Source organism: Dermacentor variabilis, chromosome 7, assembly GCF_050947875.1.
Source record: "Dermacentor variabilis isolate Ectoservices chromosome 7, ASM5094787v1, whole genome shotgun sequence".
NCBI classification, from domain to species: domain Eukaryota; kingdom Metazoa; phylum Arthropoda; class Arachnida; order Ixodida; family Ixodidae; genus Dermacentor; species Dermacentor variabilis.
In genome coordinates, this window is record NC_134574.1 from 65360148 (window position 1) to 65386206 (window position 26059).

Genomic DNA, 26059 nt, shown 5'->3' on the forward strand with positions numbered 1-26059 from the left:
CATCAAATGCCGAGGACACTTAGTCAGCACGTGCAGAAGGCTATCGTGCCAGGTCAATCGAGTGTAGCCAACTGCGGCCTGTGCGCTGCAGTGTATTCTTCACCTTTAATTACAAAAAGAATGTGCACGTAGTTCGTTGCCTTTTGCCGATAAGGGCTCGACGTGAGGTGGGAGGGAGGCTCGACACGATCGCACATGTCAAGCATGTAGTCGCTGTTTCGCTTATAATAAATAACATCTCTGTGCGTTCAGTACGCCGCTTGCGCATTGTCGGCACGTCCGTTTTGCTATGGCTATTATAATGCACGCGATTCTTTTGTGTGTGACAGCTAACTTGTTTACTTTTAGCCCTTGGATAGTATACGCGCAGGTGGTTAATATTGTATACAACGTTTCCGTCACATCGGAAGGTACGTTCAGCGTAATTCTCATTAACGCATGTGTATGCCAACCGGACTGAACTTTCCTATGTTAGCTTCAAACGCGCCGATTAACGTATCAGAGGCAGGTAAATTTGCTACAGAGCTGATATACAATGAACCATAACGTACTTTCGATCGAATGGGTTGCTATATAAAAGAGGCAAGGGAGCTGTCCCGCATGAATGCTACTTCAGTGTCTATCCGAAGTCCAAGTTGAAGACGTACTTATAAAGAAGCTTCAAGAAATGGGGACAAGAGAGATAGATAATCGGGATGGAAGAGACAGGTTAACCGCGGTAGATTCTCATTTGCTACTCTGCACGGCGGGAAGGTTAAGGGGAAATGAAAGGCGGAGAGAAAAAGCAAAGGGACGAAGAATGGCTATATAAGGTAGGAAACACCTGTGAGAATTAGAGTAGATCTAATAGGCCACTTGAACGCAAAATTTTCAAGAGTGCCTTGACTGTCTTACGGTGTGCAGATTGTATTGGTCGGCGTTCAAGGACTGTCTGCTCCCAAGGTGGCCGGTCATCAAGAGGCATCAGTGCTGTCTGGAGTGGCAGCCTGTGTGCGCTGCATCGGGGACAATGGCAGAAAACGTGTTCGATAGATTCCTCATTGCCGTAGTAATCACATGCAGTACTAGATTCGCTTTAGATATGGAAAGCAAGGGAAGTTTTAAAAGCGACACCAGGCAACAGTCGGTAAGGAACCGTTGTCTACGGTCCGTATAGTCGAGGGGTAGCATGAACTTGAAGACTGCGGTCCAGTCGATTAAGACGTGTGCACTGGAAACTATGTGTGTTTCCCAATAAGTTCATGGCGTCATTTGTAATCCCACTGCCAAGAACAGATGTAGCAGCAGGGACAAGAGATGTCGCAGGCAACCAGCTCCGCTGTTCGAAGATAGCATTATGCATAAAATATACCGCCCAACATCTCCGCCTGCTTTTTCGCCATTCTTTCGAAGAGGAAAAGGAGCTATCACAAGATTTACAAATTGAAGTGTTGGTCATACGCTGTAAAGAATACCTTGCTAATCTAAGGATAAAAACAAGGGAAAATTATGCATCTGAACTTGCTATGCTAGCACAGGCTGCATACGGAAAAGATTCCGCCAAAGTTAAAATTTTTCTGGGCGGACTCGTGTACTTTACTTTAAATACTTTCAGGAATAAGGAGGATAATCAATAACGAGTCCATCGTTATTAGTGAATATTCAGGGAAAATATTTGACACACAAAACAGTAGAAAGAGTTCAGATGCACACATAAGCGCGCCACTATTATCGATGGCAGAGTGTTACCTTGAAAAGCGGATGCGCGCTAAAGCACAGCTGGAGTGCGTACTCATAAACAAAAAAACCCCTTTATACCAATGCATCGCGAGGCGGAAATAGCAGGGACGAGTGCCCAGCTTTTCATAATTTTATTCTTCACTTGATCAATGGGAGAACCTAGAGCAAGGCCTCGCATGGCTTGGGTTGCAGTTAAGCACTCTACCTTTGTGCTGTGGTGTTTCCAGCTCACAAAGAGGTTGCGTTCCGTCCTGGCTGTCACAACCACATTTTTGTGTAGTAGAAATGAGAACAGTCTTGTATGCTGCGAGTTTCACGTGACTGTAAAACATCACCTTGTGTGAATTTACCAACCTTTCTGTAGCATATCTTGTTTGTCACATGTCAAGTGCAGCTTCCTTTTTAAGGAGCATCATGAAGTAAACCATTGGAGAAGCCGTGTCTCCGTTTCATATATTCATGTCTGAGGCTTTTTCAATACACTGAATGTCATTTACGCTTCTCCCAACAAATAATTCGTTCAATGAATATAGTGTAAGCGGTAGTGTGGGCGCATTGATCACTGTTTGGTAACTAACAGGACTTGAGAAAGCGAAGGAGTATTCACACAGTTAACACAAAAGCCCTTTAGTTCGTAATATTTGCTGTAAGCTAGTGCTTTGTTAGTGCGCTTTGATTATGAACACACATTCTTCATGAACATTAACAATATCTTATGCTGTAAACAATAATTTAAGCAAACAACAAAATATACACTTTTCGTTGAACTCGAAGAAAGCTCTACTTATGAAGAATGTACAACTTTTGGGATTATATTTGACAAATTATACAAACATTGTGTCGTCACATTAAAATGCAGCTTTCCAGGTATACATTGTATCATCAGCAATGTTGGCACACAATGCAAGCGGGAACCAAGAATACTGAAACATTCACTACATCTTCTGGATATATGTGTAACATTCACCGTAGAAGTACCAAGAAAATTTGAATTAGTGACTTTTTACAATTGTCATCTTTGTTTTAGGCATTATATATATAATTTATATATAACGCTATATAACGCTATATAAAACATTTAACGCTAGAACGCTATATCGTGAAGCAAGGCTAGCAGTGCTATTGGAGGAATTCGAGGGCAGTAAATGGGATATAATCGGGCTCAGTGAAGTTAGGAGGACAAAAGAAGCCTACACAGTGCTAAAAAGCGGGCACGTCCTGTGCTACCGGGTCTTAGTGGAGAGACGAGAACTAGGAGTCGGATTCTTGATTAATAAGGATATTGGCCTCGAGCTGCACCACTGGAAAAGCTGGCGCCACCTTCGGCGTGACGTGCTATTAAGGATCACGTGGACCTAGCGGCCGCGCCGGCTGCTTCGGGAGCGCCAAAGCAAGCTAAAAACGAGTTTAAATTCCCTCGTACGCCAAGGTCCTCATTTATTGGCGAGTTTTTACGCTTCGAGTGTCTCCTTTACAACGCTTGAAAGCACAATAGGTAGCGGCTGCCTTTGAAGGTGAGCCACATGGTGGGCTACTGCTCGTGCCGCAGTCCCGGACGTACGCAACGGAGCCCGGTGTCAGCCTTATTCATACTAGCCGCCGGACAAGAAGCTGCGTGAAGCTTGGCTCGCGAAACAGAAAACCGGCAAACAGTCATCGGCTATAACTCAAGCATGCAGAAAGCACAGACGCGAGGAAGATTTGTGCTACGGCGCCGGGTCTGCGATGTTCGGAAAACGCGCACTTAGACGCTCGCCCGAGTCCGCTGTCCGACTAATGTCATGACGGTTTGGTCTATGAACTTGCTGATGCCATTGATACTGGCACGATAGGCACATTAAAAGAAAGCATGGCATATGGTCATGTTTGTGTTATGAATTAATGCACTGGAGTACAAATAGAAGCAGTGGGAAATCGCACGCTGAGAACACCGATAAACACACAGTGCGACGCAACTCGAGAAATAATGTTGAAACGTCCAGGAATTTAGAAGAAGAAAAAAAAAGATTGAATCGTCGCGACGGCACATCACAGCCCCCGTACGCGTCGAAGTCTCTACAATGAAATTATTTTTGAACCGTTCTGATAGCGCCAACGCAACAATGGTTGCTTGTATACTGTCAAATGCTCATATTCTGCGGCCTAAAGCTGATGGCACGATGCCAGAACGCGCACGCGGCGAAAGCGAAACAGTGCGCGAATAAGCATGCAGACGCGAGTCGGTCGCTGCTAATCTGTGCGATCGCTGCATTGAGGCTTCATTCTATTACGCTCCATTTAGTTATACAAACACTATAAGAACATATTTCACATAACTTGCTCTCAACGTTTACCTACCTTTCAGGCAAGAAGCCGGTTCACGAGACTCCATCGCAGCGAGCGCACGCAGTGACGTTCACTGTACGTATTCGGTAAAGAGATAGTGTCTGTAAACGATTCTGCGCATTCAGTTTGCCCAAGATTAGTATTTAGACAGTAAAAAACTTCTCTCGTTTCGAAAGTACTTACAGAAATGTCCGAGAGAGCTCGCGCGTGGCGTTTTCAGTGGGCGCTGGCAGCAAAACACATGAGGAGCGCGCCGCGTAATCCCTCATACTACGCCAGCGAGGCGCTTCCGATAGATGGCGACTCCGTAACTCCTCGCCGCCAATCGCTGGTTACATACAGGAATTCTATAGCATTAACGAGAGGGTACCAGGTCTTGTTGTGAAACTTAATAAGAGGCACAAATTGAAGGTCGTACAGGTACACACCCGTACATCGAGCCATGATGACCAGGAAGTCGAAAGCTTCTATGAAGACGTGCAATCGGCGATGGGTAAACTCAAAGCAAATTACATTTTACTGATGGGCGACTTCAATACCAGTGTAGGCAAGAAGCAGGCTGGAGACAAGTTAGAGGGGGAATATGGCATAGGTTCTAGGAATAGCAGGGGAGAGTTACTAGTAGAGTTTGCAGAACAGAATAATATGCGGATAATGAGTACCTTCTTTTGCAAGTGGGATAGCCGAAAGTGGATGTGGATGAGCCCGAATGGCGAGACTAGAAATGAAATAGACTTCGTACTCGGCGCTAACCCTGGCATCATACAAGATGTGGACGTGCTCGCCAAGGTGCGCTGCAGTGACCATAGAATGGTAGGAAGTCGAATTAGCCTAGACTTGAGGAGGAAACGGAAGAAACTGGTACATAAGAAGCCGATGAATGAGTTAGCTGTAAGAGGGAAAATAGAGGAATTCCGGATCAAGCTACAAAACAGGCATTTGTCTTTACCTCAGGAAGAGGACCTTAGTGTTGAACCAATTAACGACAATCTTATGGGCATCCTTAAGAAGTGTGCAATAGAAGTCGATGGTAACTCCGTTAGACAGGATACTAGTAAGGTATCGCAGGAGACGAAAGATCTGAACAAGAAACGCCAATGGATGAAATCCTCTAACCCTACAGCTACAATTGAACTGGCACAACTTTCCAAGTTAATCAATGAGCGTAAGACAGCTGACCTAAGGACATATAATATGGATCGAATTGAAGATTCTCTCAGGAACGGAGGAAGCCTAAAGACCATAAAGAAGAAACTAGGAATAGGCAAGAATCAGATGTATGCGTTAAGAGACAAAGCCGGCAATATCATTACTAATATGGATGAGATAGTCCAAGAGGCTGAGGTGTTCTATAGAGATTAATACAGTACTAGTGGCACCCAAGAAGATAATGGAAGGGAGAATGGTTTAGAGTAATTTAACATCCCACAAGTAACGCCGGAAGAAGAAAAGGAAGCCTTGGAAGCTATTCAAAGGGGGAAGCAGCTGGGGAGGATCAGGTAACAGCAGATTTGTTAAAGGATGGTAGATTGTTCTAGAAAAAGTGGCCACCCTGTATACGCAATCCCGCATGACCTCGATCGTACCGAAGGCTTGGAAGAACGCCAACATAATCATAATCCATAAAAAAGGCGATGCCAAATACTTGAAACAATATAGACCGATCAGCTTATTGAACGTTGCCTAGAAAGTATTTACTAAGGTAATCGCAAATAGAATCAGGAACAGCTGAGACTTCTGTCAACCAAAGGACAAGGCAGGATTCCGTTAAGGCTACTCAACAATATACCACATTCGCACTATCATTCAGGTGGTGGAAAAATGTGGGGAATATGACCAACCCTGACATATAACTATAATTGATTACGAGAAAGCGCTTCATTCAGTCGAAACCTCAGCAGTCATGGAGGCATTACGGAATCAGGGTGTAGGTGAGCCCTATGTAAAAATACTGAAAGATATCTGTAGCGGACCCACGGCCACCGTAGTCCTACATAAAGAAAGCAACAAAATCCCAATAAAGAAAGGCGTCAGCCAGGGAGATACGATCTCTCCAATGCTATTCACAGCGTGCTTACAGGAGGTATGCAGAGACCTGGATTCGGAAGAATTGGGGATAAGAATTAATGGAGAATATCTTAGTAACTTGCGATTCGCTGATGATATTGCCTTGCTTAGTAACGCAGGGGACCAATTGCAATGCGTGCTCATGACGTGGAGAGACAAAGCAGAAGGGTGGGATTAAAAATTATTCTTCAGAAAACTAAAGTAATGTTTAACACATCTTGGAAGAGAACAGCAGGAAGGAGATTCTTGCTGTTGGGAAGGAAAAATTTGGGTAAAGTGCAGCGCCGTAACTGTCTCTCGGCAGAGGACACCTCAACCGCGGAACAGCAGTTCACAATAGGTAGCGAGGCATTGGAAGTGGTGAGGGAATACATCTACTTAACAGGTAGTGACCGCTAATTCGGATCATGGGACTGAAATTATCAGAGGAATAACAATGGGCGGGGGAGCGTTTGGCAGGCATTCTCAGATCAGGAACAGCAGGTTGCCATTATCCCTCAAGTGAAGAGTGTATAACAGCTGTGTCTTACCAGTACTCACGTACGGAGCAGAAGTCTGGAGGCTTACGAAAAGGGTTCTACTTAAATTGAGGACGACGCAACGAGCTATGGAAAGAAGAATGATAGGTGTAACTTTAAGGGATAAGAAAAGAGCAGATTGGGTGACGGAACAAAGGCGAGTTAATGACATCTTCGTTGAAATCAAGAAAAAGAAATGGGCATGGGCAGGACATGTAATGAGGAGGGAAGATAACCGATGGTCATTAAGGGTTATGGACTGGATTCAAGGGAAGTGAAGCGTAGCAGGGGGCGGCAGAAAATTAGGTGGGCGGATGAAATTAATAAGTCCAGGGATAACACGGCCAGAATTAGTACAAGACTGGGGTAGTTGGAGAAGTATGGGAGAGACCTTTTCCCTGCAGTGAGCGTAGCCAGGCTGATGATGAAGATGACGATGATGATGATGATGATGTATAATTTGACCTGTGTGAGTGAAACATGTAGACATTTATGTATAAAATCCGTGCTATCTGCACTCGTTATGCCATGTTGTACATATGCAATTATTGGGAAAAGAAGCCTTTCACAAATTCAAGAAAGGTCTTCTGTAATAGGCAAGTTTTTAGCAAATTATCAAATTTTGCAACAAAAGTACGTAACAGTGCCATGGGGCAAGCAAGGCCCATAAGCCTTTCAGAACAGGCAGAAATACTAGTTTAGGTGACACACACGATGGGCTGAGCAAGAAAATCGCCCATGAATAGTTCAAGACTCTCGCAGGCAAAGAAAAAATACTTTCGTTCCAGCAGTGCTTCTTAAAAAACGTTAGATAGTTACTCCATTGGTGAGGAATGTGCAATGGTTTTACACGAAGAACATTGATTAGTGAAAATCTCGGAATTTCCACATCTCAGCATACAGACCGAAATAGGGAACAGTCCATAAACGCGCGGTTTGATTCGAGAGAAACAAAAAGAAACAGTTCACTCGTAAGCAGACAAATTATGGAATGCGCCGGGCACTAAAATTGCGTATTGGGCTGTTAGATAGGTGCTTGTAAGCAATAATTAAAACAAAAAATTTAAAATGCAGAAGAAAAGGCATCAAAAGTATAACCTCCCGAACAGTGAACACACATTTTTCTTCCTCGCAAAGGGATAAGCTGTGCGAATGAATTTGTGTTTACGCTTCCAAATGGATGCCAAGAAATTAAATATTTATAGAGAAACAGTTTCGTTAAGCATGCAAAATGCTCCTTACTATTTACACTAATTCGTTTGTATGAATATGAAAGATATACAAAGCAAAATATACGCAGTAGAATTAAATTACGTGTCTGTTTCTTCATCGCTCTATATTCATTGCGCTGCGGAGCAGTGACATATTGAGATCTGTCATGTCACGCTGTCATTATGGTAAAATTAGGTTTTGAAAAACCTTCATTGGTTATTACCACATGATGCAGACACATTAGATTGCAAGCGGGGGCTTAGGCAATCATTATTGTTTTCATTTACCATTAGAGATATATGACTGGAAGGCAGGGTAAACAGCGAAAACAGCCTAGGTCGAGTCCTAGTCAATGTGAGTTCCGTTCACAAATCATAATTTGTTGTCATCGAAGCACTCTTACGTCGCACATATTTGACCAGCTTCTACCTCGTCCACGTGCTAATGTCATGCAAGAGTAGAAAGGTAAGGGTATCAGTTCAGCGACGTACAGGACAAGAAAGCTCCTGACTTATTCCACGTTCTTATAGGTAGTGACTTCAACTGGTACTGCGCAACCGGTAACGTGCAGAAAATGGAAAAAGCACTTAGATCCATCGAAACGTTTCGGATGTACACTGAAGGGCCCAATAGATACATGTATCACTATTAATCATTGCTCCGAGGCCTTGATGCTTAGGAGATTGGTCGCCATCGTCAGCTATCAGTCTTGAATTCAACAAAACTACTCGGCGCTCGAGAAGCTTGGCATACAGGAAGCAGCAGAAACGACCATTGAGGATGTGGTCTTGAAGTCCTAGAAGGAGACAATCACTATCGAAGATAGCCCTTATGTGGTATTGTTACCGTGAAAACTGACAGTTATTTCGGTCGACAACCGACATACAGGAGACGTCTGCATCAGCTACTTTAGAAGCTTCGTCAGCATTCGCAGCCTGCCTCTACTGGACTACTACACTCTAAATTTAAAAATGCGTTAACGGCGGCGTGGCGGAGCTCGCCGATGGGGAAATCTCAGGGAATCCTGCCTGTCATTTCTACTACAAGGCGCTACACCCAGTCAGTCGCGAGGGCCGCGCAAAAATGTTCCAGTGGTTTTCAACGTATTGGCTTATAACCAAGTAGAACTTTACTTCAACGACAGCCTGTTTTCCAGCCCAAACCTCGACGCTTACCCCATCGGTATTGTTCTACGGTTTAGGAAGCGTGGCATCGCTTTTAACGCCGATATTGAAAAGGCATTTTTGTAGATCTCCATGGAGTAAACAGATGCCTTACGATACTTTGGCTCTATAATTTACCGACCCATGAACAGCCCTTACCTAGTATCAGCATATGGCACGTGTCAAGAGTGCCATTCCGAAAGAAGTGCAGTCGTGTTCTCTTACCGGACACTATTCCGCATCAGCTTGATGCTGAACAGCAGCTCAAGCAGTTCAGCAATCCTATTTACGTAGATGACATCTTCATCGCCACCGAAACGATACAGGAAGCGTATAAGTTGCGTTCTGAAGCAACCTAAATGCTAGGAAGAGCGTTCAGAAAACTTGACCAGTGGGCATCTAACGAACCAACGATACTTGGTGGTAATTCAGTGCAGCCAACTTAATTTGCTCTGACAAATGAATGGAGCACTTGGATTTGTGCAGCACCAAGTCGCCAACACCCTATCTTTCAATGCAGTAAATTTCACCGAATGCACCCGTTAAAGGAAGAACAATAATATATTCATGCTTCAAACGACATCAAGCCTGTACGACCTGCTGGTACTTCTGACACCATTCCCAATTCGGATGAAGCTATCCATCCTAAAACTTCGGAAAAGGCGCATTCATTTAGAAGAACAGCTTCCAGAAGAAATCCTTAATGAAGTGTGTGAATAAAGCGAACTTCGGGAACTTTATGAGGTCGACACTCCTCGCTTTTCTTATAAGGACATCATTGGACTTGACTTGCGACGCACCTTTCAGTTAGTTAATCGCTGATCGAAGCGAAATAGCTTTGGAGGCTGTCTGCTACGTAGTTATCCCTGAGACCGAGAAAATGGCTCACTACAGCCTTATCTTGTGCAAGTCTCCAGTCCCTCCCTTGAAAGATATGAGCCACGCTCGACTCGCCTTGTGGCTCAGCTTGCCTTGTTACGACACGTGTGTATACTTCTGTCATGAACGAATCAGCGGAGGATATAGAAACAGTAAACTTCTGGATTGCTTCTATCTTCAGACTCTCTTGGCTGAACGCAGATCCCTGTAAGGGGAAAGACTTCATGCGGATTCGAAACACGGCTACGTCGCTTTGTTCACATGCCCCGTAACTAGCGCAGTACACCTTGAGCTGGTACAGGACCGTACACTTCATCCTTGAATTCATTTCTGCGGTTTGTGTCAGTACGAGTAGTACCAATAATAGTATATTCGGACGAGCAGGAGGAGGAAGAAAGAACTCAGCCAACTGTAGAGATTGAGAGCGATGCGAAACGAAGGAATTTCCGACTATTTCCCATAGCTGTACATAAAATGGAAGACAATTGCAGACCGTGCTCCATGGGAGGTCAGGGAGGTGGAGCGTTTGGTTTTGTTAGCGGCTGGTCTGATGTCTGAAGCTCACTGTGAAGCAAAGTTTAGCAACAAAATGTCTCAGCGCAAACAAACTTCAAACTGTACTGAGAGAAATATAGGCCGTTGCCAAACCTAGACCAATAACCTGCGCATAGAATGACTGCAATGATCCAGAAACCCTCACTCCGGCATATTTTCTTGTTGGAAAACGCCTGAGGGTTTTGCTAAATCTAGGCATCGAGAGTTTGGAGACAAGAGTGTTACGACTAATTCCATTCTGGATGCAGAGAGCAGCGGTATGACTGACGCTCTGGGAACGTTGGTGTAAATACCACCTGTGTAAGATAAGAGCCTCCTGCAACACCAAACCAGGATTAAAGACGGAGACCTTGTTCTCATAACCAACACTGTCAAGCCCCGACAAGCTTTGATGATGTATGTAGGACGACACGAAAAAAACTAGATCAGGCCTCGTGAAAGCTAGCGGAAAGACGAACATTAGGTGCGCAGCACGTCTACCTGCTAGAGTACTTACTCGAATAGCTCGAGCGCTGGGCAGGTTATTTAAATATTAAGAGGAAGAGGATGGCGGTAGGCGCGAGCCATCGGCGCGCCATCTCGGAGCAAACCAGACACCGACCAAGTAGGATGCTTATCAATTTGATTAAACGTGCTTCTTCACGCATGGTATGGATTCCCTTCATAGCGCTGGGAAAAAGGGGATCCTGGGGGTTGAACCGATGCTGGGTGTTTAGACCTTTAAGGCCCCCCGGCGGAGGCAACACACCTCTTCGGCCTCGGCTTCACATAGACGGCACCCCCGGACTGACCCACCCGGGGGAAATCGGCAGTCGCTATTTCCTGTCCTCCTCTCCAATCCTCGTCTTTCTCTCTCGCCTTTTTCATCTTTCCTGTCTTCTCTTCACTTCTGCTAACTTCCTAGTCTCCCGGCAGCAAGGGTTAACCTTGTGTAGCTAGCCAGCCTTGGTTATGCTGTATTTTGTTATAGCAGTGATGTACGACTGGCGTTGGCAGGGTTTCTCTAGCAGGAACTCCTGTCACGTCCCCCTGTTGGGCTCCATGGTGGGTGGTCGGCATCGCGGCCGAAAACCCTACTGTACTCATGGAAAACGCTTTTCCTAAACTCCCTGATCGCCCTCACAAACGAGGGCGCACCGAAGATCTCTTTCAGTTTTTCGGACGACAAGTCCAGAACTTTCCTAGATATCATGTGATCCACTCAGAAAACCCAGACAAACTAGTGCGTAACATTTCACCGTTCCTTGTTTCGAAGTCTTTAACTGAAGTATTTGGAACAGGATATAAGGCGTCGAGAATGACAAGTGGTGATCTTCTCTTGGAGCTCCACGATAAGAAGCAGTTCGAGAAACTGCCGAAACTTGTCTCATTTGGCGAGACCCAAATAACAGTAACTCCGCACCGTACCATGAACACCACCCGCGGCGTTGTCTCGGACGAGGACATGCTAGAGCTCACTGAAGCTGAACTCTTGGAGGGCTTCAGTGAACAGCATGTCATAAATGTTAAGCGAATTAAGATCAGGCGAGATGGTAAAGAGATCAATATGAGACACCTGATACTCACTTTCGGTTCAAGTGTCCTCCCCGAGTCCATCGAGGCCGGTTATATCAAACTTCTGGTTAGCCCATACGTGCCCAATCCTCTCAGATGCTTTAAGTGCCAAAGGTTCGGCGACAGTCCACAGAACTGTCGAGGCCGGCTGACATGTGCTAAGTGTAGTGACACTGAACATTCCTCCGAAACATGCCAGAAGACTCCACATTGTGTCAACTGTGATGGCGAGCACGCCGCATACTCGCGCGCCTGCCCGTCCTGGAAAAGAGAAAAAGAGATTGTGACAATCAAAGTCAAAGAAAATATATCTTTCAAGGAGGCACGTAGGCGGGTGTCATACCTGTCTAAGAGCAGCTTTGCCGATGTGGCGCGTAAGGGGGCAGCGTCACAACGGCCTCCGGCGGCTGTCCGACCCACAGGCAGTGAGTCGGCAGTTACGCCATCTGCCCCCGCGGCGGTTGCAGCTAGCGCTGCTCCGTCAACCGAGGAGAAGGGACCATCCACCCCGAAGGTGGGTGCAGCCAAGGCTGCCCCAACCTCCGAGGCCCCTTCCAGCCCTGGCAACGGCCAGCGCAGCCAAATCCCTCAGGGAGCCCCATCGACCTCCGGGCTGGTGGGCGCAGGGGTCTTGCCCTCCAAGGCGGGACTCCCTCTGAAAACCTCTCGCTCGCAAGAGCGCTTGTCCGGCGCCTCACACGAGGCAATGGACACTACACCTGTCCCCAAGGCGCACCAAACGGCTAAGGAGTGCCGAGAATCGCTCGAACGCTCCAGAAAGAACAAAACACCTATTGCAGGGGCTCGAAAGCGCTCTGTAATATAAGGTATCCACTCCGTTTCCGTAAATACAGCACCAATTTACCTTAAACATGGATACACAAATCATTCAATGGAACATCAGAGGTCTCCTTAGAAACCTTTATGATTTGCAAGAACTCATCCACAAACATAATCCAAAAGTGCTGTGTTTACAGGAAACACACTTAAAATCTAAACATACAAACTTTCTCCGTACATATGTCACGTTTCGCAAAGATCGCGATGATGCCGTCGCATCATCGGGTGGTGTTGCGATTCTTACTCATAGAAGTATTGCGTGTCAACCTTTACAGCTACAAACGCCCCTTGAAGCAGTGGCGGTTCGAGTTGTCCTACTAAACAAACTCATCACCATTTGCTCCCTTTACATACCCCCGCATTACCAACTGAACAAACATTAATTTCAATCCTTGATCGATCAATTGCCAGAACCTTATGCTGTTCTTGGCGATTTCAATGCGCACAGCTCCCTGTGGGGCGACTCTCGTATAGATGCGCGAGGTCGCCTTGCTGAACAGTTCCTTTTTTCTTCTGGAGCGTGCCTTCTCAATAAGAAAGAACCCACATATTACTCTCTTGCAAACCGATCCTTTTCGTCAATAGATCTTAGTATAGTCTCTCCGTCTGTACTGCCTGAACTTGAATGGGAAGTTACCGACAACGCTTACGGTAGCGACCACTTCCCTATACTGCTAAGATCACATAAAGAAAACGAATATCCGCCACACGCTCCTAGGTGGAAGATTGAGACAGCTGATTGGGAGAAATTTCGATCTCTAACTAGTATCTCATGGGCTGACCTGTCTTCGTTAGGAATTGACGCTGCAGTCGAGTTTTTCACAGCATTCATATTAGATGTCGCATTTAAATGCATATCAGAAGTAAAAGGCTTGGCCTGCAAACGGCGTGTCCCATGGTGGAACGACGATTGTAGGATCGCTCGTAAAAAACAGAACAGGGCGTGGGGGTTGCTACGCGCTTCTCCCACTGCAGAGAATCTAGTCAACTTTAAAAAAGTAAAATCCGAAGGTAGGCGAACCCGCCGACAGGCCAGACGAGAAAGTTGGCAGAAGTTTCTATCGAGTATTAACTCGTTCAGAGATGAGGCGAAAGCCTGGAACAGGGTCAATAGGATAAGAGGCCGACATGCACATGGACTCCCTTTGGTAAACACAGAAGGCGATACCCTACAAGATCAGGCGGACTCACTTGGGGCGCACTTTGAGAGCGTGTCAAGTGCCAACCATTACTCGCAATCCTTTCTGAATTATAAACAAATAGAAGAATGTAAGCCACTCATGAGAAAATGTCAACAGAATCAACCATACAACTGTCCTTTTAGCATTGCCGAGTTGAGAGCTGCCTTGAGCGCATGCAAAAGCTCTGCACCGGGCTCTGATAGAATCATGTACGAAATGCTCAAAAACTTACACAATGACACGCAAGTAACACTATTTACACTTTTCAACACCATCTGGGACGCAGGGTACCTCCCAACGGCATGGAAAGAAGCCATTGTGGTCCCTGTTTTGAAACAAGGGAAAGACCCTTCTTCAGTGGCAAGTTACCGCCCGATAGCCCTCACAAGCTGCATGTGCAAGGTATTTGAAAAAATGATAAATCGGCGTCTCATCCATTTCCTTGAACAAAACAAAATGCTTGATCCCTATCAGTGTGGCTTCCGAGAAGGGCGCTGCACAACCGACCATCTTGTACGTATTGAAGGACATATTCGTGACGCGTTAGTACACAAACAGTTCTTCTTATCGATATTCCTCGATATGGAGAAGGCGTACGATACGACCTGGCGCTACGGAATTTTGAGAGATTTGTCAGAAATGGGCATTCATGGTAATATGCTAAACGCAATAAAAAGCTACTTGTCCAATCGCACCTTCCGGGTAAAAATTAGCAATGTGCTCTCACGTCCTTTTACACAAGAAACTGGTGTACCCCAGGGTGGGGTGCTCAGTTGCACACTCTTTATTGTTAAGATGACAACACTTCGTGCTTCCTTACCAGCGGCCATTCTGTATTCTGTCTATGTGGACGACATTCAAATAGCTTTCAAGTCCTGTAACCTCGCAGTCTGTGAGAGACAGGTACAGCATGGTTTGAACAAGGTGTCAGGGTGGGCAGAGAAAAATGGATTTAAAATCAATCCTCACAAGAGTTCTTGTGTGTTGTTTACAAGAAAGAGAGGCCTGGTTCCGGACCCTACCTTAGAACTGTGTGGACAACAGATACCTGTTAACAAAGAGCACAAATTTCTAGGTGTTATACTTGACAATAGACTCACTTTCGTCCCACACATTAAACATCTGAAAGAAAAGTGTCTGAAAACAATGAACCTAATGAAACTTCTATCCCAGACTACGTGGGGTAGTGACAGGAAGTGCCTAATGAATCTCTATAAGAGCCTAATCCGGTCACGATTAGATTATGGTGCCGTGATATATAACTCTGCCGCCCCGAGCGCGCTAAAGATGCTAGACCCTGTTCACCATCTAGGTATCCGTTTAGCCACAGGCGAGAACAAGCCCGATTGCAAGCCTATATGCCGAATCGAATGAATGGTCTCTCTACCTACAGAGGTCATACATCAGTTTTAGATATCTGCTTAAAGTGCGCTCTAATCCTGAACATCCATGTTTTGATACCGTTACCGATATGAGGTGCGCTACACTTTTCAGCAATCGTCCCTCCATAAGACAGCCGTTCTCGCTTCGTGTGAGGAAGCTTGGTCATGAAATGCATGTCCCAATCTCCGAGCTTCGCATAATGCATCCAACCAAGTTGTTACCACCTTGGGAGTGGCAGATCGTAGAGTGTGACATATCCTTTTTAGAAATAAGAAAGCATGCACCCCAGATCGAAATCAGAATGCATTTCCTAGAACTCCAGCACAAGCACTCCTGTGCAGAGTTCTACACAGACGCTTCGAAGTCAAATGCCGGGGTATCCTATGCAGCCGTAGGCCCATCGTTCTCGGAATCCGATGTACTGCATCCGGAAACAAGCATATTTACGGCCGAGGCCTACGCATTACTCTCTGCTGTTAAGCATATAAGATATTCAAAACTTCCAAAAGCAGCGATCTATACAGACTCTCTAAGCGTCGTGAAGGCCTTAATGTCACTCTACAAACATAAAAATCCAGTATTCAACGAACTGTATTCGGTATTGTGTAAAGCGTACTTATCTAACCAGAACATCATAATATGCTGGGTCCCTGGCCATAGGGGAATCGAAGGTAACGTTCTCGCGGACGAGATGGCCACGTCAATCACATCGCAAGCTGTTAACCCTACCGCTGATGTGCCTGTCACAGATCTGAGGCCTCTTTTACGAAATAAACTGCGAAATAACTGGCAGTGCACGTGGGACGCGCAATCAAATAACAAACTGCACGTTATAAAGCCACAGCTAGGTTCTTTCGTGGCCCTGCGTAACAAAATCACGGCGAACAGATGTCCTATTCTGTCGCCTCAGAATAGGACACACATTTGGCACACATAGTTACCTGCTTACTGAAAGTGAACCTCCAACCTGTGGCAAATGCGGTGAGAGGCTTACCGTCCTCCACGTGCTCCTGGAGTGTCGGGAAGCCGAAACGGAGAGAAAGAAACATTTTCCGCTTGCTTACCATTATAACATCCCTCTACACCCGGCTGTGTTTCTCGGCAAGGAACCGCTTTTTGACACCAAGGCAATCCTCAACTATTTAAATGATGTCGTACTACACGTTATATCCCCATTAAATTCGTAGAGCATCCTCGCTCCAGAGGATGCCACTGCGATAACAGTTTTGCATAGCACATGCCTCCAGGCCCTTGTTCTTCAAGGGCTCTAAGGAGGCAGCAGTGCTCTAGCATATCTTATAACCATATATATTTTTACACATCGTAATTTTTTAAATGCACCTTAAATGTTCATAGTACACGTCATAAGACATCGCCATAATCTTATTGTACAGATTTTGTGCACTTTAGCGCGAACATATTTAAGGCCCCTCTACAGCCACGTCTCACCAACTTCATCGAACTCATGATTTCATTGCAAACTCATTAACACGGACATGGCGCTCTTTGGCCATAACTGGCACTTGCGCCATTAAAAACCACATATCATCATCATCATCCCTTTATAGCGCATACCCTGTGGGACACACGTAACTAATGTTGGTCCAATAGTTAGTTTCGAATCCTGTTCCGTGATCAGATCAGACCTATACTGTACACTTTAGCTACGGACTGCACGGTGACTTAGATTGACAGGAAAATGTTAGAGACAGTCGTGGCCAGATAGTGCCCCTAATTGTATAAAGTTCTCAAAGAAAGCTAATTGCGTAAAAACTGTCGTTTTCCCTTAAATGACGAAGCAGTGACAGCAATAACAAGGCTTACTATTGCATTTCAACTCTTCGAAGTACGATCTAATTATATGCGGGCGCAAAGTTATCACGCAACGCAGTACCTAAGGCATCTCGTGATCGTCAGAACAATCAGCGCCCTTGCATTTACCAGGTGACTTACAAGGCTTACATAATGGGGAGCACCACCAGTGGCGCTGCAGGTGTCGCATGTCTATAGTGCATGAGATGAGACCCACGGGAAGCCACCAGCGCTGGTCAGCGCCCAGTGAAATATTTGGCAACATTACATTGGCGTTTTCCGCCCGTTTTGCGAAGGTCAGCACTTACACAAGGCAGCTCAGTAGCAGTGCGCTTATGTCAAGCGAGGGCACAACTCTCATGCCAGCAGCGTCAGCGACTGAGCGTAGCGTTGGCGGTGCGTCCACTTTCGTCTTCTTTGCAGCCGGAGATGCTCTGCGCTTCTGCAGGCCCTGTAAGTTACCGGAAGCGTGCCGCACCTACGCTGTCGAGCGGGAACGTACAACAGCGCCAACGGCGTTGGTGGAAACGGGGCTTTAGTTACCATATAAATAAATATTTCAATAAAGGGAATATTCCTACATCTTATCATATGTAGGGGGGCGCACGCGCTCCGGTGGTGCATCGGATGTACATTCACACCGCACCGTCTTGATTCCCCTAAATCCCCCCGAATTTCTACTCATCTACAAACATTACTGGTACATCAAGACTAAGGGCATCGTCGGTAAAAGAAAACACGAACATTTTCGTGCTCTATAAAAACGTCTATGTGTTTATAGGAATTTTTTGACCAAGCTACTGCGAAGGCTATTTGGCCTGGCCCTCTCTGTTAACTACTATCAGGTTCTGTTCATCACACAGAACCTAAACCAAAGACTCGTTGTAATGAGTAAATCTGTCTAAATCGTCTGTATGTATATTCGTATCTTTTACTAATACTACTGTGACCATGACGACGACTGAAGCAACAAGATGTCTTCCCGATGAACGTACAGGCAAACCAAAGATGGCTGGCCCCACACAATGTATCTTCGAAGGTGTAGATTGCAACAGGTACAACAGGGAGAAAATAGGACACACGAACGAGCGCTTATTTTCAAATAAACTTTGTTATGCAAAACATTGACCTACATAAAACGAGATTAAACAAAGGGAGAAAGAGATAAACATTAGAAAAAGTTACATCGCAACATTACTGAAAAAATCATCACTATCGCAGTACACACGTGCAGCTTTCAAGACACATGACCTCTTTATCGGGCAGAGTAATTGATGGCTTGGTGACACAATTACCGAGTTCACGTATCATTTCGGCATTCTCGAGGAGGATTTGACTGGGCTCATCTAGCTGTCAAATGACGTGCCAACTGGGTTATTCAACTGCTCACTTCGTTTGCTCACTTCAGTTTTTCCTTACATTCATTGACAATTCCTAACGGACAGTTGATCCTTTTCAGGCCAATGCCATTTCAATGGAACATATTATCCTAACGGCAATTTCAGTACGTGGTATCCCACCTGCTATATGGCCTTGTGTGACACAACAGCTAAAGATCTGGTACTTGTCGTGTAAGTAAACATTCGAATATGCAATCTTCCGTAATTACGCAAACAACGTTTCTTAGGAGGTTACGTAGAGAGAAAACTGCCGCTGGCTGCACCCTTATTGCATGCATACAAATGTAGGGAGGAGGTGACGTCAAATTGGCATGGTTCTCGGAGAGCCAGGCTACTTTCAAGACGTGTCTGGCTAGCACCATTTCATTAGTTACAATAGGTGCACCACCAGGAACACAACACCCAAAGGGCTGATGCTTGTTTATTACACACAAAAAAATTTATTAAATAATGACGTCTCATTTTCGGACATCAAGTAATTTCAAGCAAAGAAAGCACCAGCGAGCAGCGACAGGTCGAGGATATACGAGACTATCCACGCTCGCAGTGCCAAAGCTTGTAGTCCCTTTGTTTTTCTCACTTGCCCACGGGCTGTGGATATTTTTTTGCATTTATTGAGACATAGATAGTACGGATGGAGAAACGCCTGCTACGAATATTTTGAGAACGTTTTATATCAGTAACCATGACCGGTGGTAGGCAACGCCTCGCTTCAGACAAAGCCTTGCACATCCATACACCGCCATTCCCAAAGCAGGACAGCTCCCGTTTGCCAATTCCTTTAGACGGTGGCAGCACATGATGCTCTATCTAGATCTGAAAGAAAATATCTTACCGCCACTTTAGTACCATAACATTTAGAAGAGCCAGGCGAAACAGCGATAACTACTATCGCGGGGACAGCACGGTTACACCAAATTCAGTAATCCCTTGGCAGCTACCTTTTTCTCAGCTGGACGAAAGGATTTATCAGTCAGATGTTGTTGGCAGAACAACCTCTTTTGTACGGTGATAAGAATTGGCGCTGCTCGTGTGCGCGTTCTAGCAGCAGCGACTCGTAAGGCCTCGGGTTTCCTTTCATCCTTAGCAGTGTGACGATCAAATAGCAGAACAATTCTCGATAAAACTGAATACGTATTAGGACATTTTTAAGCAGTCTTTGATCTATTTACTTCAATCGTGCTGTGCTTCGTTTTTGCGTGAAATAAAAAGTGTCAAAGCTAAAAACACTATTGGCTCCTCATTCTAAGAGACTAGCGGAGTGCTGCTGTTACGATCAAGGGTGAGGGGGAGACACCACTGCCGAAAATCTTTGTTTCAGCAATTACAGTTTTCCTTATTTTTCATGATAACCTCGGAAAGGGGCGATCACTAAATATAATGTTGTATTGGCGTATTGACGACAATGTGAAATTTTTCGAAGAGAACATTAGCCACTTTGGACAAGGAAAGACTGCAAGCAATATCGCGCCGTTGTCGTTAAAAAGAGAGTAAATTATCACGAATGACCAGGACATACATCTACAATAAGGCTAGTGGTGACTGTCATGAAACTATGCGTTTTATGTTTGCACGTCAAAGAAAAGCGCAGTGTCAGATTAACTTTCAATTATGACGAGGTGGTTTGCGTACAAGCAACACGGACGTATTATGAACTTCTACAACATAAGAACGTTGAAAAATAGTTTCACAGGGTTAATGATTGCTGTGTGCAGACACTGACCTAGGCGAGCTCAGATTCAGACAGAGACAGTCTACTTATGTGTAGCGTCGAATTCGGAGTTGAACAATAACCGCTGAACGTCCCTTCGGCATTCATGTGGTGAAATTTTGCATCAGCGCTGGTGACGCTGCATTCGTTATGTATGCGCAATGCAGAACTGTTCGGTGTGTTCTACCCATGTCAGAGGGTAGAAGTTACTTAGGTAAGTTACCTTAGGCCAAGAACTGGATTGGCTGCTGTTCCCGTGCCCTAGACGCCATCTTCGATGTCCTTGCGTCTCTACACGCTGCTTGGCTTTCTTCAAACCATTATCTGGCTCCTCACCTGTGTCATCTGTGCTGCTGTACTCATATCATTAGCTTTTTGTGCTACATAGCGGGTGCCACCTCTTTTGAATGCGTAGCATTGCTTACCTCTTTAATTGGTATAACCAAATGTTATAAACAGGGATAACGTGCCTCAGAAAGACTGGCCAAAGTTTCGATAGGAGGACACATCTTCGTCAAAGGTGGCCTCGTCATCCTCGGCATGTTAGTTTTAAAGGGTTAGTGCAGTGACGCCCCGTGCGATTGTTGTCGGTGGCGGTTGGTTATAAAGGAACATACGTCAGAGATTATGAGCGTTGTCGCCTGACGTCTGTGAGCGTGGTTCCCAAGACGAGGGAACAAGAGCGGAAGAGTGGGAAGGCGGGATGAAACAAAAAGAAAGTAAAGAAGAGAAAAAAGGAGAGCAAGAGGAAAAAAGGGAAGAAGAAAAGAAAAAAGAAGAGCATGAGCGGGTGTTGGGGAAGCGAGAGGTTAGGGAGCATTCAGGGTTATCGTTGGCGGCATCTTTTTGTGGCTTTAAAAGAGCTGGTCATGTGTTCGGTGCGCAATTAACAAAAAAGGACCCAAAATAGCATCAGCTGAAAGAATGACTTTAGTAGCGTAGTAGCAATGCGTCAAGTAATTTTGCGAGAATTAACATTGTGACAAGGGGTCTGGGGTGTAATGCATGTGGTAACTGGAGGACAGCGGCATGGTCTTTCAAGGGACGTTAGCCCCAGTAGCTCAACGTAGGTGTCATTACGGTGGTGTACAGAGGTGGCGACGCCCTGTGTGGCTGAGGCGCCGTAAAAGGCATTCTGGCGTCTCGGACTTAAGAATGCGTTGGTGAGGGTGTTTAAAAAATATATATAATAAACAACACACAAAAAAGAGGGAGGAGCTGAAACCGGAACAACAAAGAGGAGGATAACGTGTGCAGAAGACGGCGGGGCCAGGTGTACTTGGGAAAAGCGGGTCGTACAGTTGATATAGACGTAAAAACATGAAAGAGTGTATTAAATTGAGTAGTACGCAAGAAAAAAATCGAAATGGAGGAATAGGAGAGGTTGGGGGAATTAAAGTTAGCTGGTGGCATAATGTGTTTTGTGCCTTGGTTGATGATATGAGAATTTCAGATTTAAGTTACTGCTTTTACAGATTCTAAGTTGGCACGTGCCAAATTATTTCCAGTCGGGTGTAAGCAACTAAACTTGTGTATGAGGTATGCTGCCGTATATTTCCTTTCGCGAGATGAACGGTAATTTTTTGTAGTATATAGAGCCTTGCTTTGTCGAACACATGACAATATTCACTGAAGTGGCTGGCTACTGTTTTAGGTAAATTGTGTATTGTATCCGCGCTTTGACCGTTGAGTCTTGTATGAATTTGTTGTCCAGTCTCACCTATGTATTCTTTGCTACAAGCGACACATTATAGACAGTCAACTACGTTGCTTGATGTGCAGGTGAAACTCGAAGTTACATTGTGTGCGTAATTCGACACTGTTCTTTTTACTGTAGTAGTAGATTGAATATCCTTGCATATAGAGCACCTGGGGTGGCCACAGGCATCTGTTCCCGATTTCGTCTTTGTCCTTAGATTGGCATGCACGAAAATATCTTTAAAGTTAATGTTGCGTCTGTAGGCTACTCTGGGCGTGTCGGGAAAAATCTTAAGTTTCTGGTTGCTGATGAGAATTGGGTAGTATTTACAGATGATATTGGTAACGTTTGGGAGTGCGTTTAAGAATTTAGTAGTAAGAAGAAGCCACAAAAGCATTCACCCAACGACACCCCTCAATGCGCCCTAACCTCTCGTCAACATCCTCCCATACACTCCTTTTTCTTGTTCTTCTTTTCCTCCGGTGTCCGTTTTTATCTTATTTTCTTTCTTGTTTTTTTCTCCCTGCCTTCCCAATCTCCCGCTCTTGTCCCCTCGTCTTAGGAGCCACGCTCACAGACGTCAGGCGACAGCGCTCATTTTCTTTGAAGTCTCTCCCTTGAGAACCACGCGCCACCGACAACCGCACATGACTTCACTGTACTTACTCTTTAAAACTAACATGGTTCCCAGCTCACATGGGCGACAACGTGCTGCCGGGCCACCCGAACCCCAATGAAATTGCTCACCGCCGTGCGCGAGAATTAGCGCGCCGCGACGGCGATGGGGCTACATTGGATCCGGAGGAGCTCGGCCACAGCGACCCGTTATTAACGTTTCACGAGATCGTCTCTCATTATAAAGAGGAACGCAGGCGCTTCCCGCCTCCGCATCCAAATCTATGCAGATCACAATCGATCACGCTTAGGATGCTTCAGACGAGGTCATATCCCTCCCGAAGTTTCTTAAGCAGGATTTCTCCAGAAATTGACCGACAGTGCCCGGATTGTGGGGAGGTTAGCACTCTACCTCATATGCTCTGGCAGTGTCCTGCGTTACGGGATACGTCCCTCACCAGCGAACGGGACTGGGACGAGGCCATATCTAGTACGCAACTCAAGCTCCAGTCCATGGCCGTCCAGAGGGCCCGTGAAAGAGCGGAGAGGCTTGGCCTCCCCATTCCGACATGGGAGCAACCAGCGGCGAGCCGGGGGCCCCAACGGGTCTCCACCGGCTAGTCCCTCAGGACCTGAATAAAAGTTCATTGTCTGTCTGCCAAGGATGACGAGGGTGCCTTTGACGAAGATAGGTCCTCCTAACCAAACGTGGGCAAGCCTTTGGGAGGCATCTTATCCCTGTTTATAACCTTTATACCACAGTGTGCTGTTCCATCTGTCAACCCATTTCTTGATTTTAGATTACCTCTTTCTTGGAACTATGCTGGATGTATGTTCTTGTGTCAATTTGCTTTACGAAAAGAAAATTGTCGCAGAATGTACCAAAAGATGACTGGCTATAGTAATGCGAAAGTTACGTTTATTTAACACGTATACCTGAATTCTAAAACATTTTTTGCCTCGGCTATATAAAATATACTCCGATATGGTCCCATTTCGCTATAGCGCTCTCTTGTGAAAGTTGCCTATTTTCATGGTGCGTGACAACGACTGTATTATGCCGATGCAGTGACGATGGAATCACGAAGGAATCACATTGATCGAATGAAAAAGGCGGTAAATCAACCGCATGACAACAGTAATAATGTCGAATGTCGATCGATGACGATGGTATAAAGGCGACAACCTAATGACAACGATATGAGGAAAATGAGATGACGACAGTAAGACCACCATAGCGTGAAAATGACGGTATCGTGACAACCGAATGAAGAAGCATGAATGGCGGCAATGGCACGGACAAGACGGCATGATGATGAAGAAATGACAAGGGATGGATGATAACGTGTATGCGACAATGATGCAATGACGACAATATAACAAGGGCTGCATAATTACGATTGAATGGCGGCATCATGACGACCATATATTGACGAACATGGAATGATGTCGACGGATGGGCGAACGCAGTGTACGAGAATGGGACGCGATACTGAAGTGATGACGACAACGAAACAACAACATGGCGGTGATCGCATGAAGAGAACTCAATGACGACTACATGATGAGAGTCGGTAGTCGAAGTTACAATAATGACGATGCAACCATCGCGACGAGATCGCGATGAGGGTATGACAACTAATACATGACGACGACTGCATGAGCACGACTCAGTGAAGACGATGGCACGACAACTACAGGAGCACAATGAGATGACGACGAGTGAATGATGACAACCTCGCGACAATGACTATATTACGAACCCTGTATGGCGACAATAGCGTGACAATGATGACGTGACCAGTCCGATGCCGAAGCTGGAGAGACAATTATGGCACGACCACGGCAACATTATCACGGTCTGGCAATGGCGGCATGAAATCAACTGCATGAAGATGACGGCATGGCAAGGGTGGCAGAATCACTATTGAATAACAGGATGATCGCAGTAAAAGACAACGAAAGATTGACGCCGATGGAACGACGAAGGCATATGACGAAGATGGCATCAGAACATTGAGATGACGTTACTAAAGTAACGACAATGATGACACGACAGTGGGACGACGACGAAATGACAATGATTCTGTCGCGACGGCTTTAAGATTGATGGCAAAGCTGGAATGACGACGATGCAATTACCAGGACGGCATTACTACCCCAAGCTCATACCTACTGGCCCAGCCTATTACACAAATTTGACCAATTTATTGAAGTATAAAGCGTGACAATGACAATATCACGAGAGACAGATCGCGAAGCTGAAATCAGGATGATTGAATGACCACGATGACATAACTATGGGAGTGACAACAAATGCTTGCTGACTGTTTGACGACGATGGCCTGACGACGGCGGCCTGACGAGTGTCAGATGACAAAGGTAGAATGAGGGCGACGCAGCGACAACGATGGCATCACGACCACAAGCCCATAGCTAGTGGTCGAAGCAATTAGACCACTTGGGGTACTGAGTTGGAGTAGAACGCCAGACAACGAAGACGGCATGACGAGGGTTAGATCACGAAGCTGGCACGAGGACAATGGAACGACCAGGACGACGTAATGACCACGAGCGCATACATAGCAAGCTGACAGGTAGACAACTTGAATCACCGGGTTGATGTAGGGAGATTAGATATATAGCAACACAATAGGTGAAAAAGACAAAGAGTGTTTTTCGCATTATTAATTTGTAACCGATGTGTGAATCGAACTTCTGCCGTCGAAAACAGCAAACGAGTGCTGAAACCATTAGGTCACAATCGCACGCAGACTTCTCTATCGCGCTCTAAGCGTGAGTTGCCACAAGCAAAAATTACGTCAAGGTTGCCAGGAGGTGGCCACTGAGTGTTGCAAAGAGCTGGCTTGTTTTGGAACGAAGTCGAAAATGCATGACTATCTCCCTCGCAAGGGAGTCTGCGTCAGCTGTTTGTTGTGTTGCGACACCACGAAGCCGAGTACAGGGGGACTGGAACCTCCCGTGTGTGGCCGTGCGTGGCTTAGCCGTGTCCGGGGAAAAGCGAGCCGGTGGCTTGAGCCGAAGCCGGATGCTTGAACCTTTATGGTTTCTAGGAAGAGGTAACAAACCTTTTTGGCCTCCTTTTCACGTAGTCGACACCCCCGGACTGCATCACCAAGTGGAAATCAGCAGTCGCCTTTTCATCCCCCCATCTCCTACTTTCTTCTTTATCTCTTAGTTTTATATCTCTACTGTCTTTTATACTATTTTCTTCCCTTGCCAATTTTCACGTGGAAAGGGTTAACCTTGTCTATCATATCCAACCTTGTGCATATATATTAGGGTATGGGGGCAGTGCATATCATATTCAACCTTGTGCATATATATTAGGGTATAGGTGCAGTGCATATCTGGCGACATAAGGTAATCACACCTTGTAGCGCCCCCTAGTTGGGCTCCATGGTG

General features: G+C 45.6%; 1 long non-coding RNA gene across 1 annotated transcript in view; it reads left to right on the plus strand.

The window, feature by feature from the left end:
* Window positions 1-247: 247 nt before the first annotated feature.
* Window positions 248-26059, plus strand: part of LOC142586820 (uncharacterized) — a 30773-nt gene continuing 4961 nt past the window's right edge. The window contains exons 1-2 of the long non-coding RNA XR_012829253.1: window positions 248-410; window positions 18668-18779. This is a non-coding gene — a long non-coding RNA (uncharacterized LOC142586820). The remainder of the gene's footprint in view (window positions 411-18667; window positions 18780-26059) is intronic.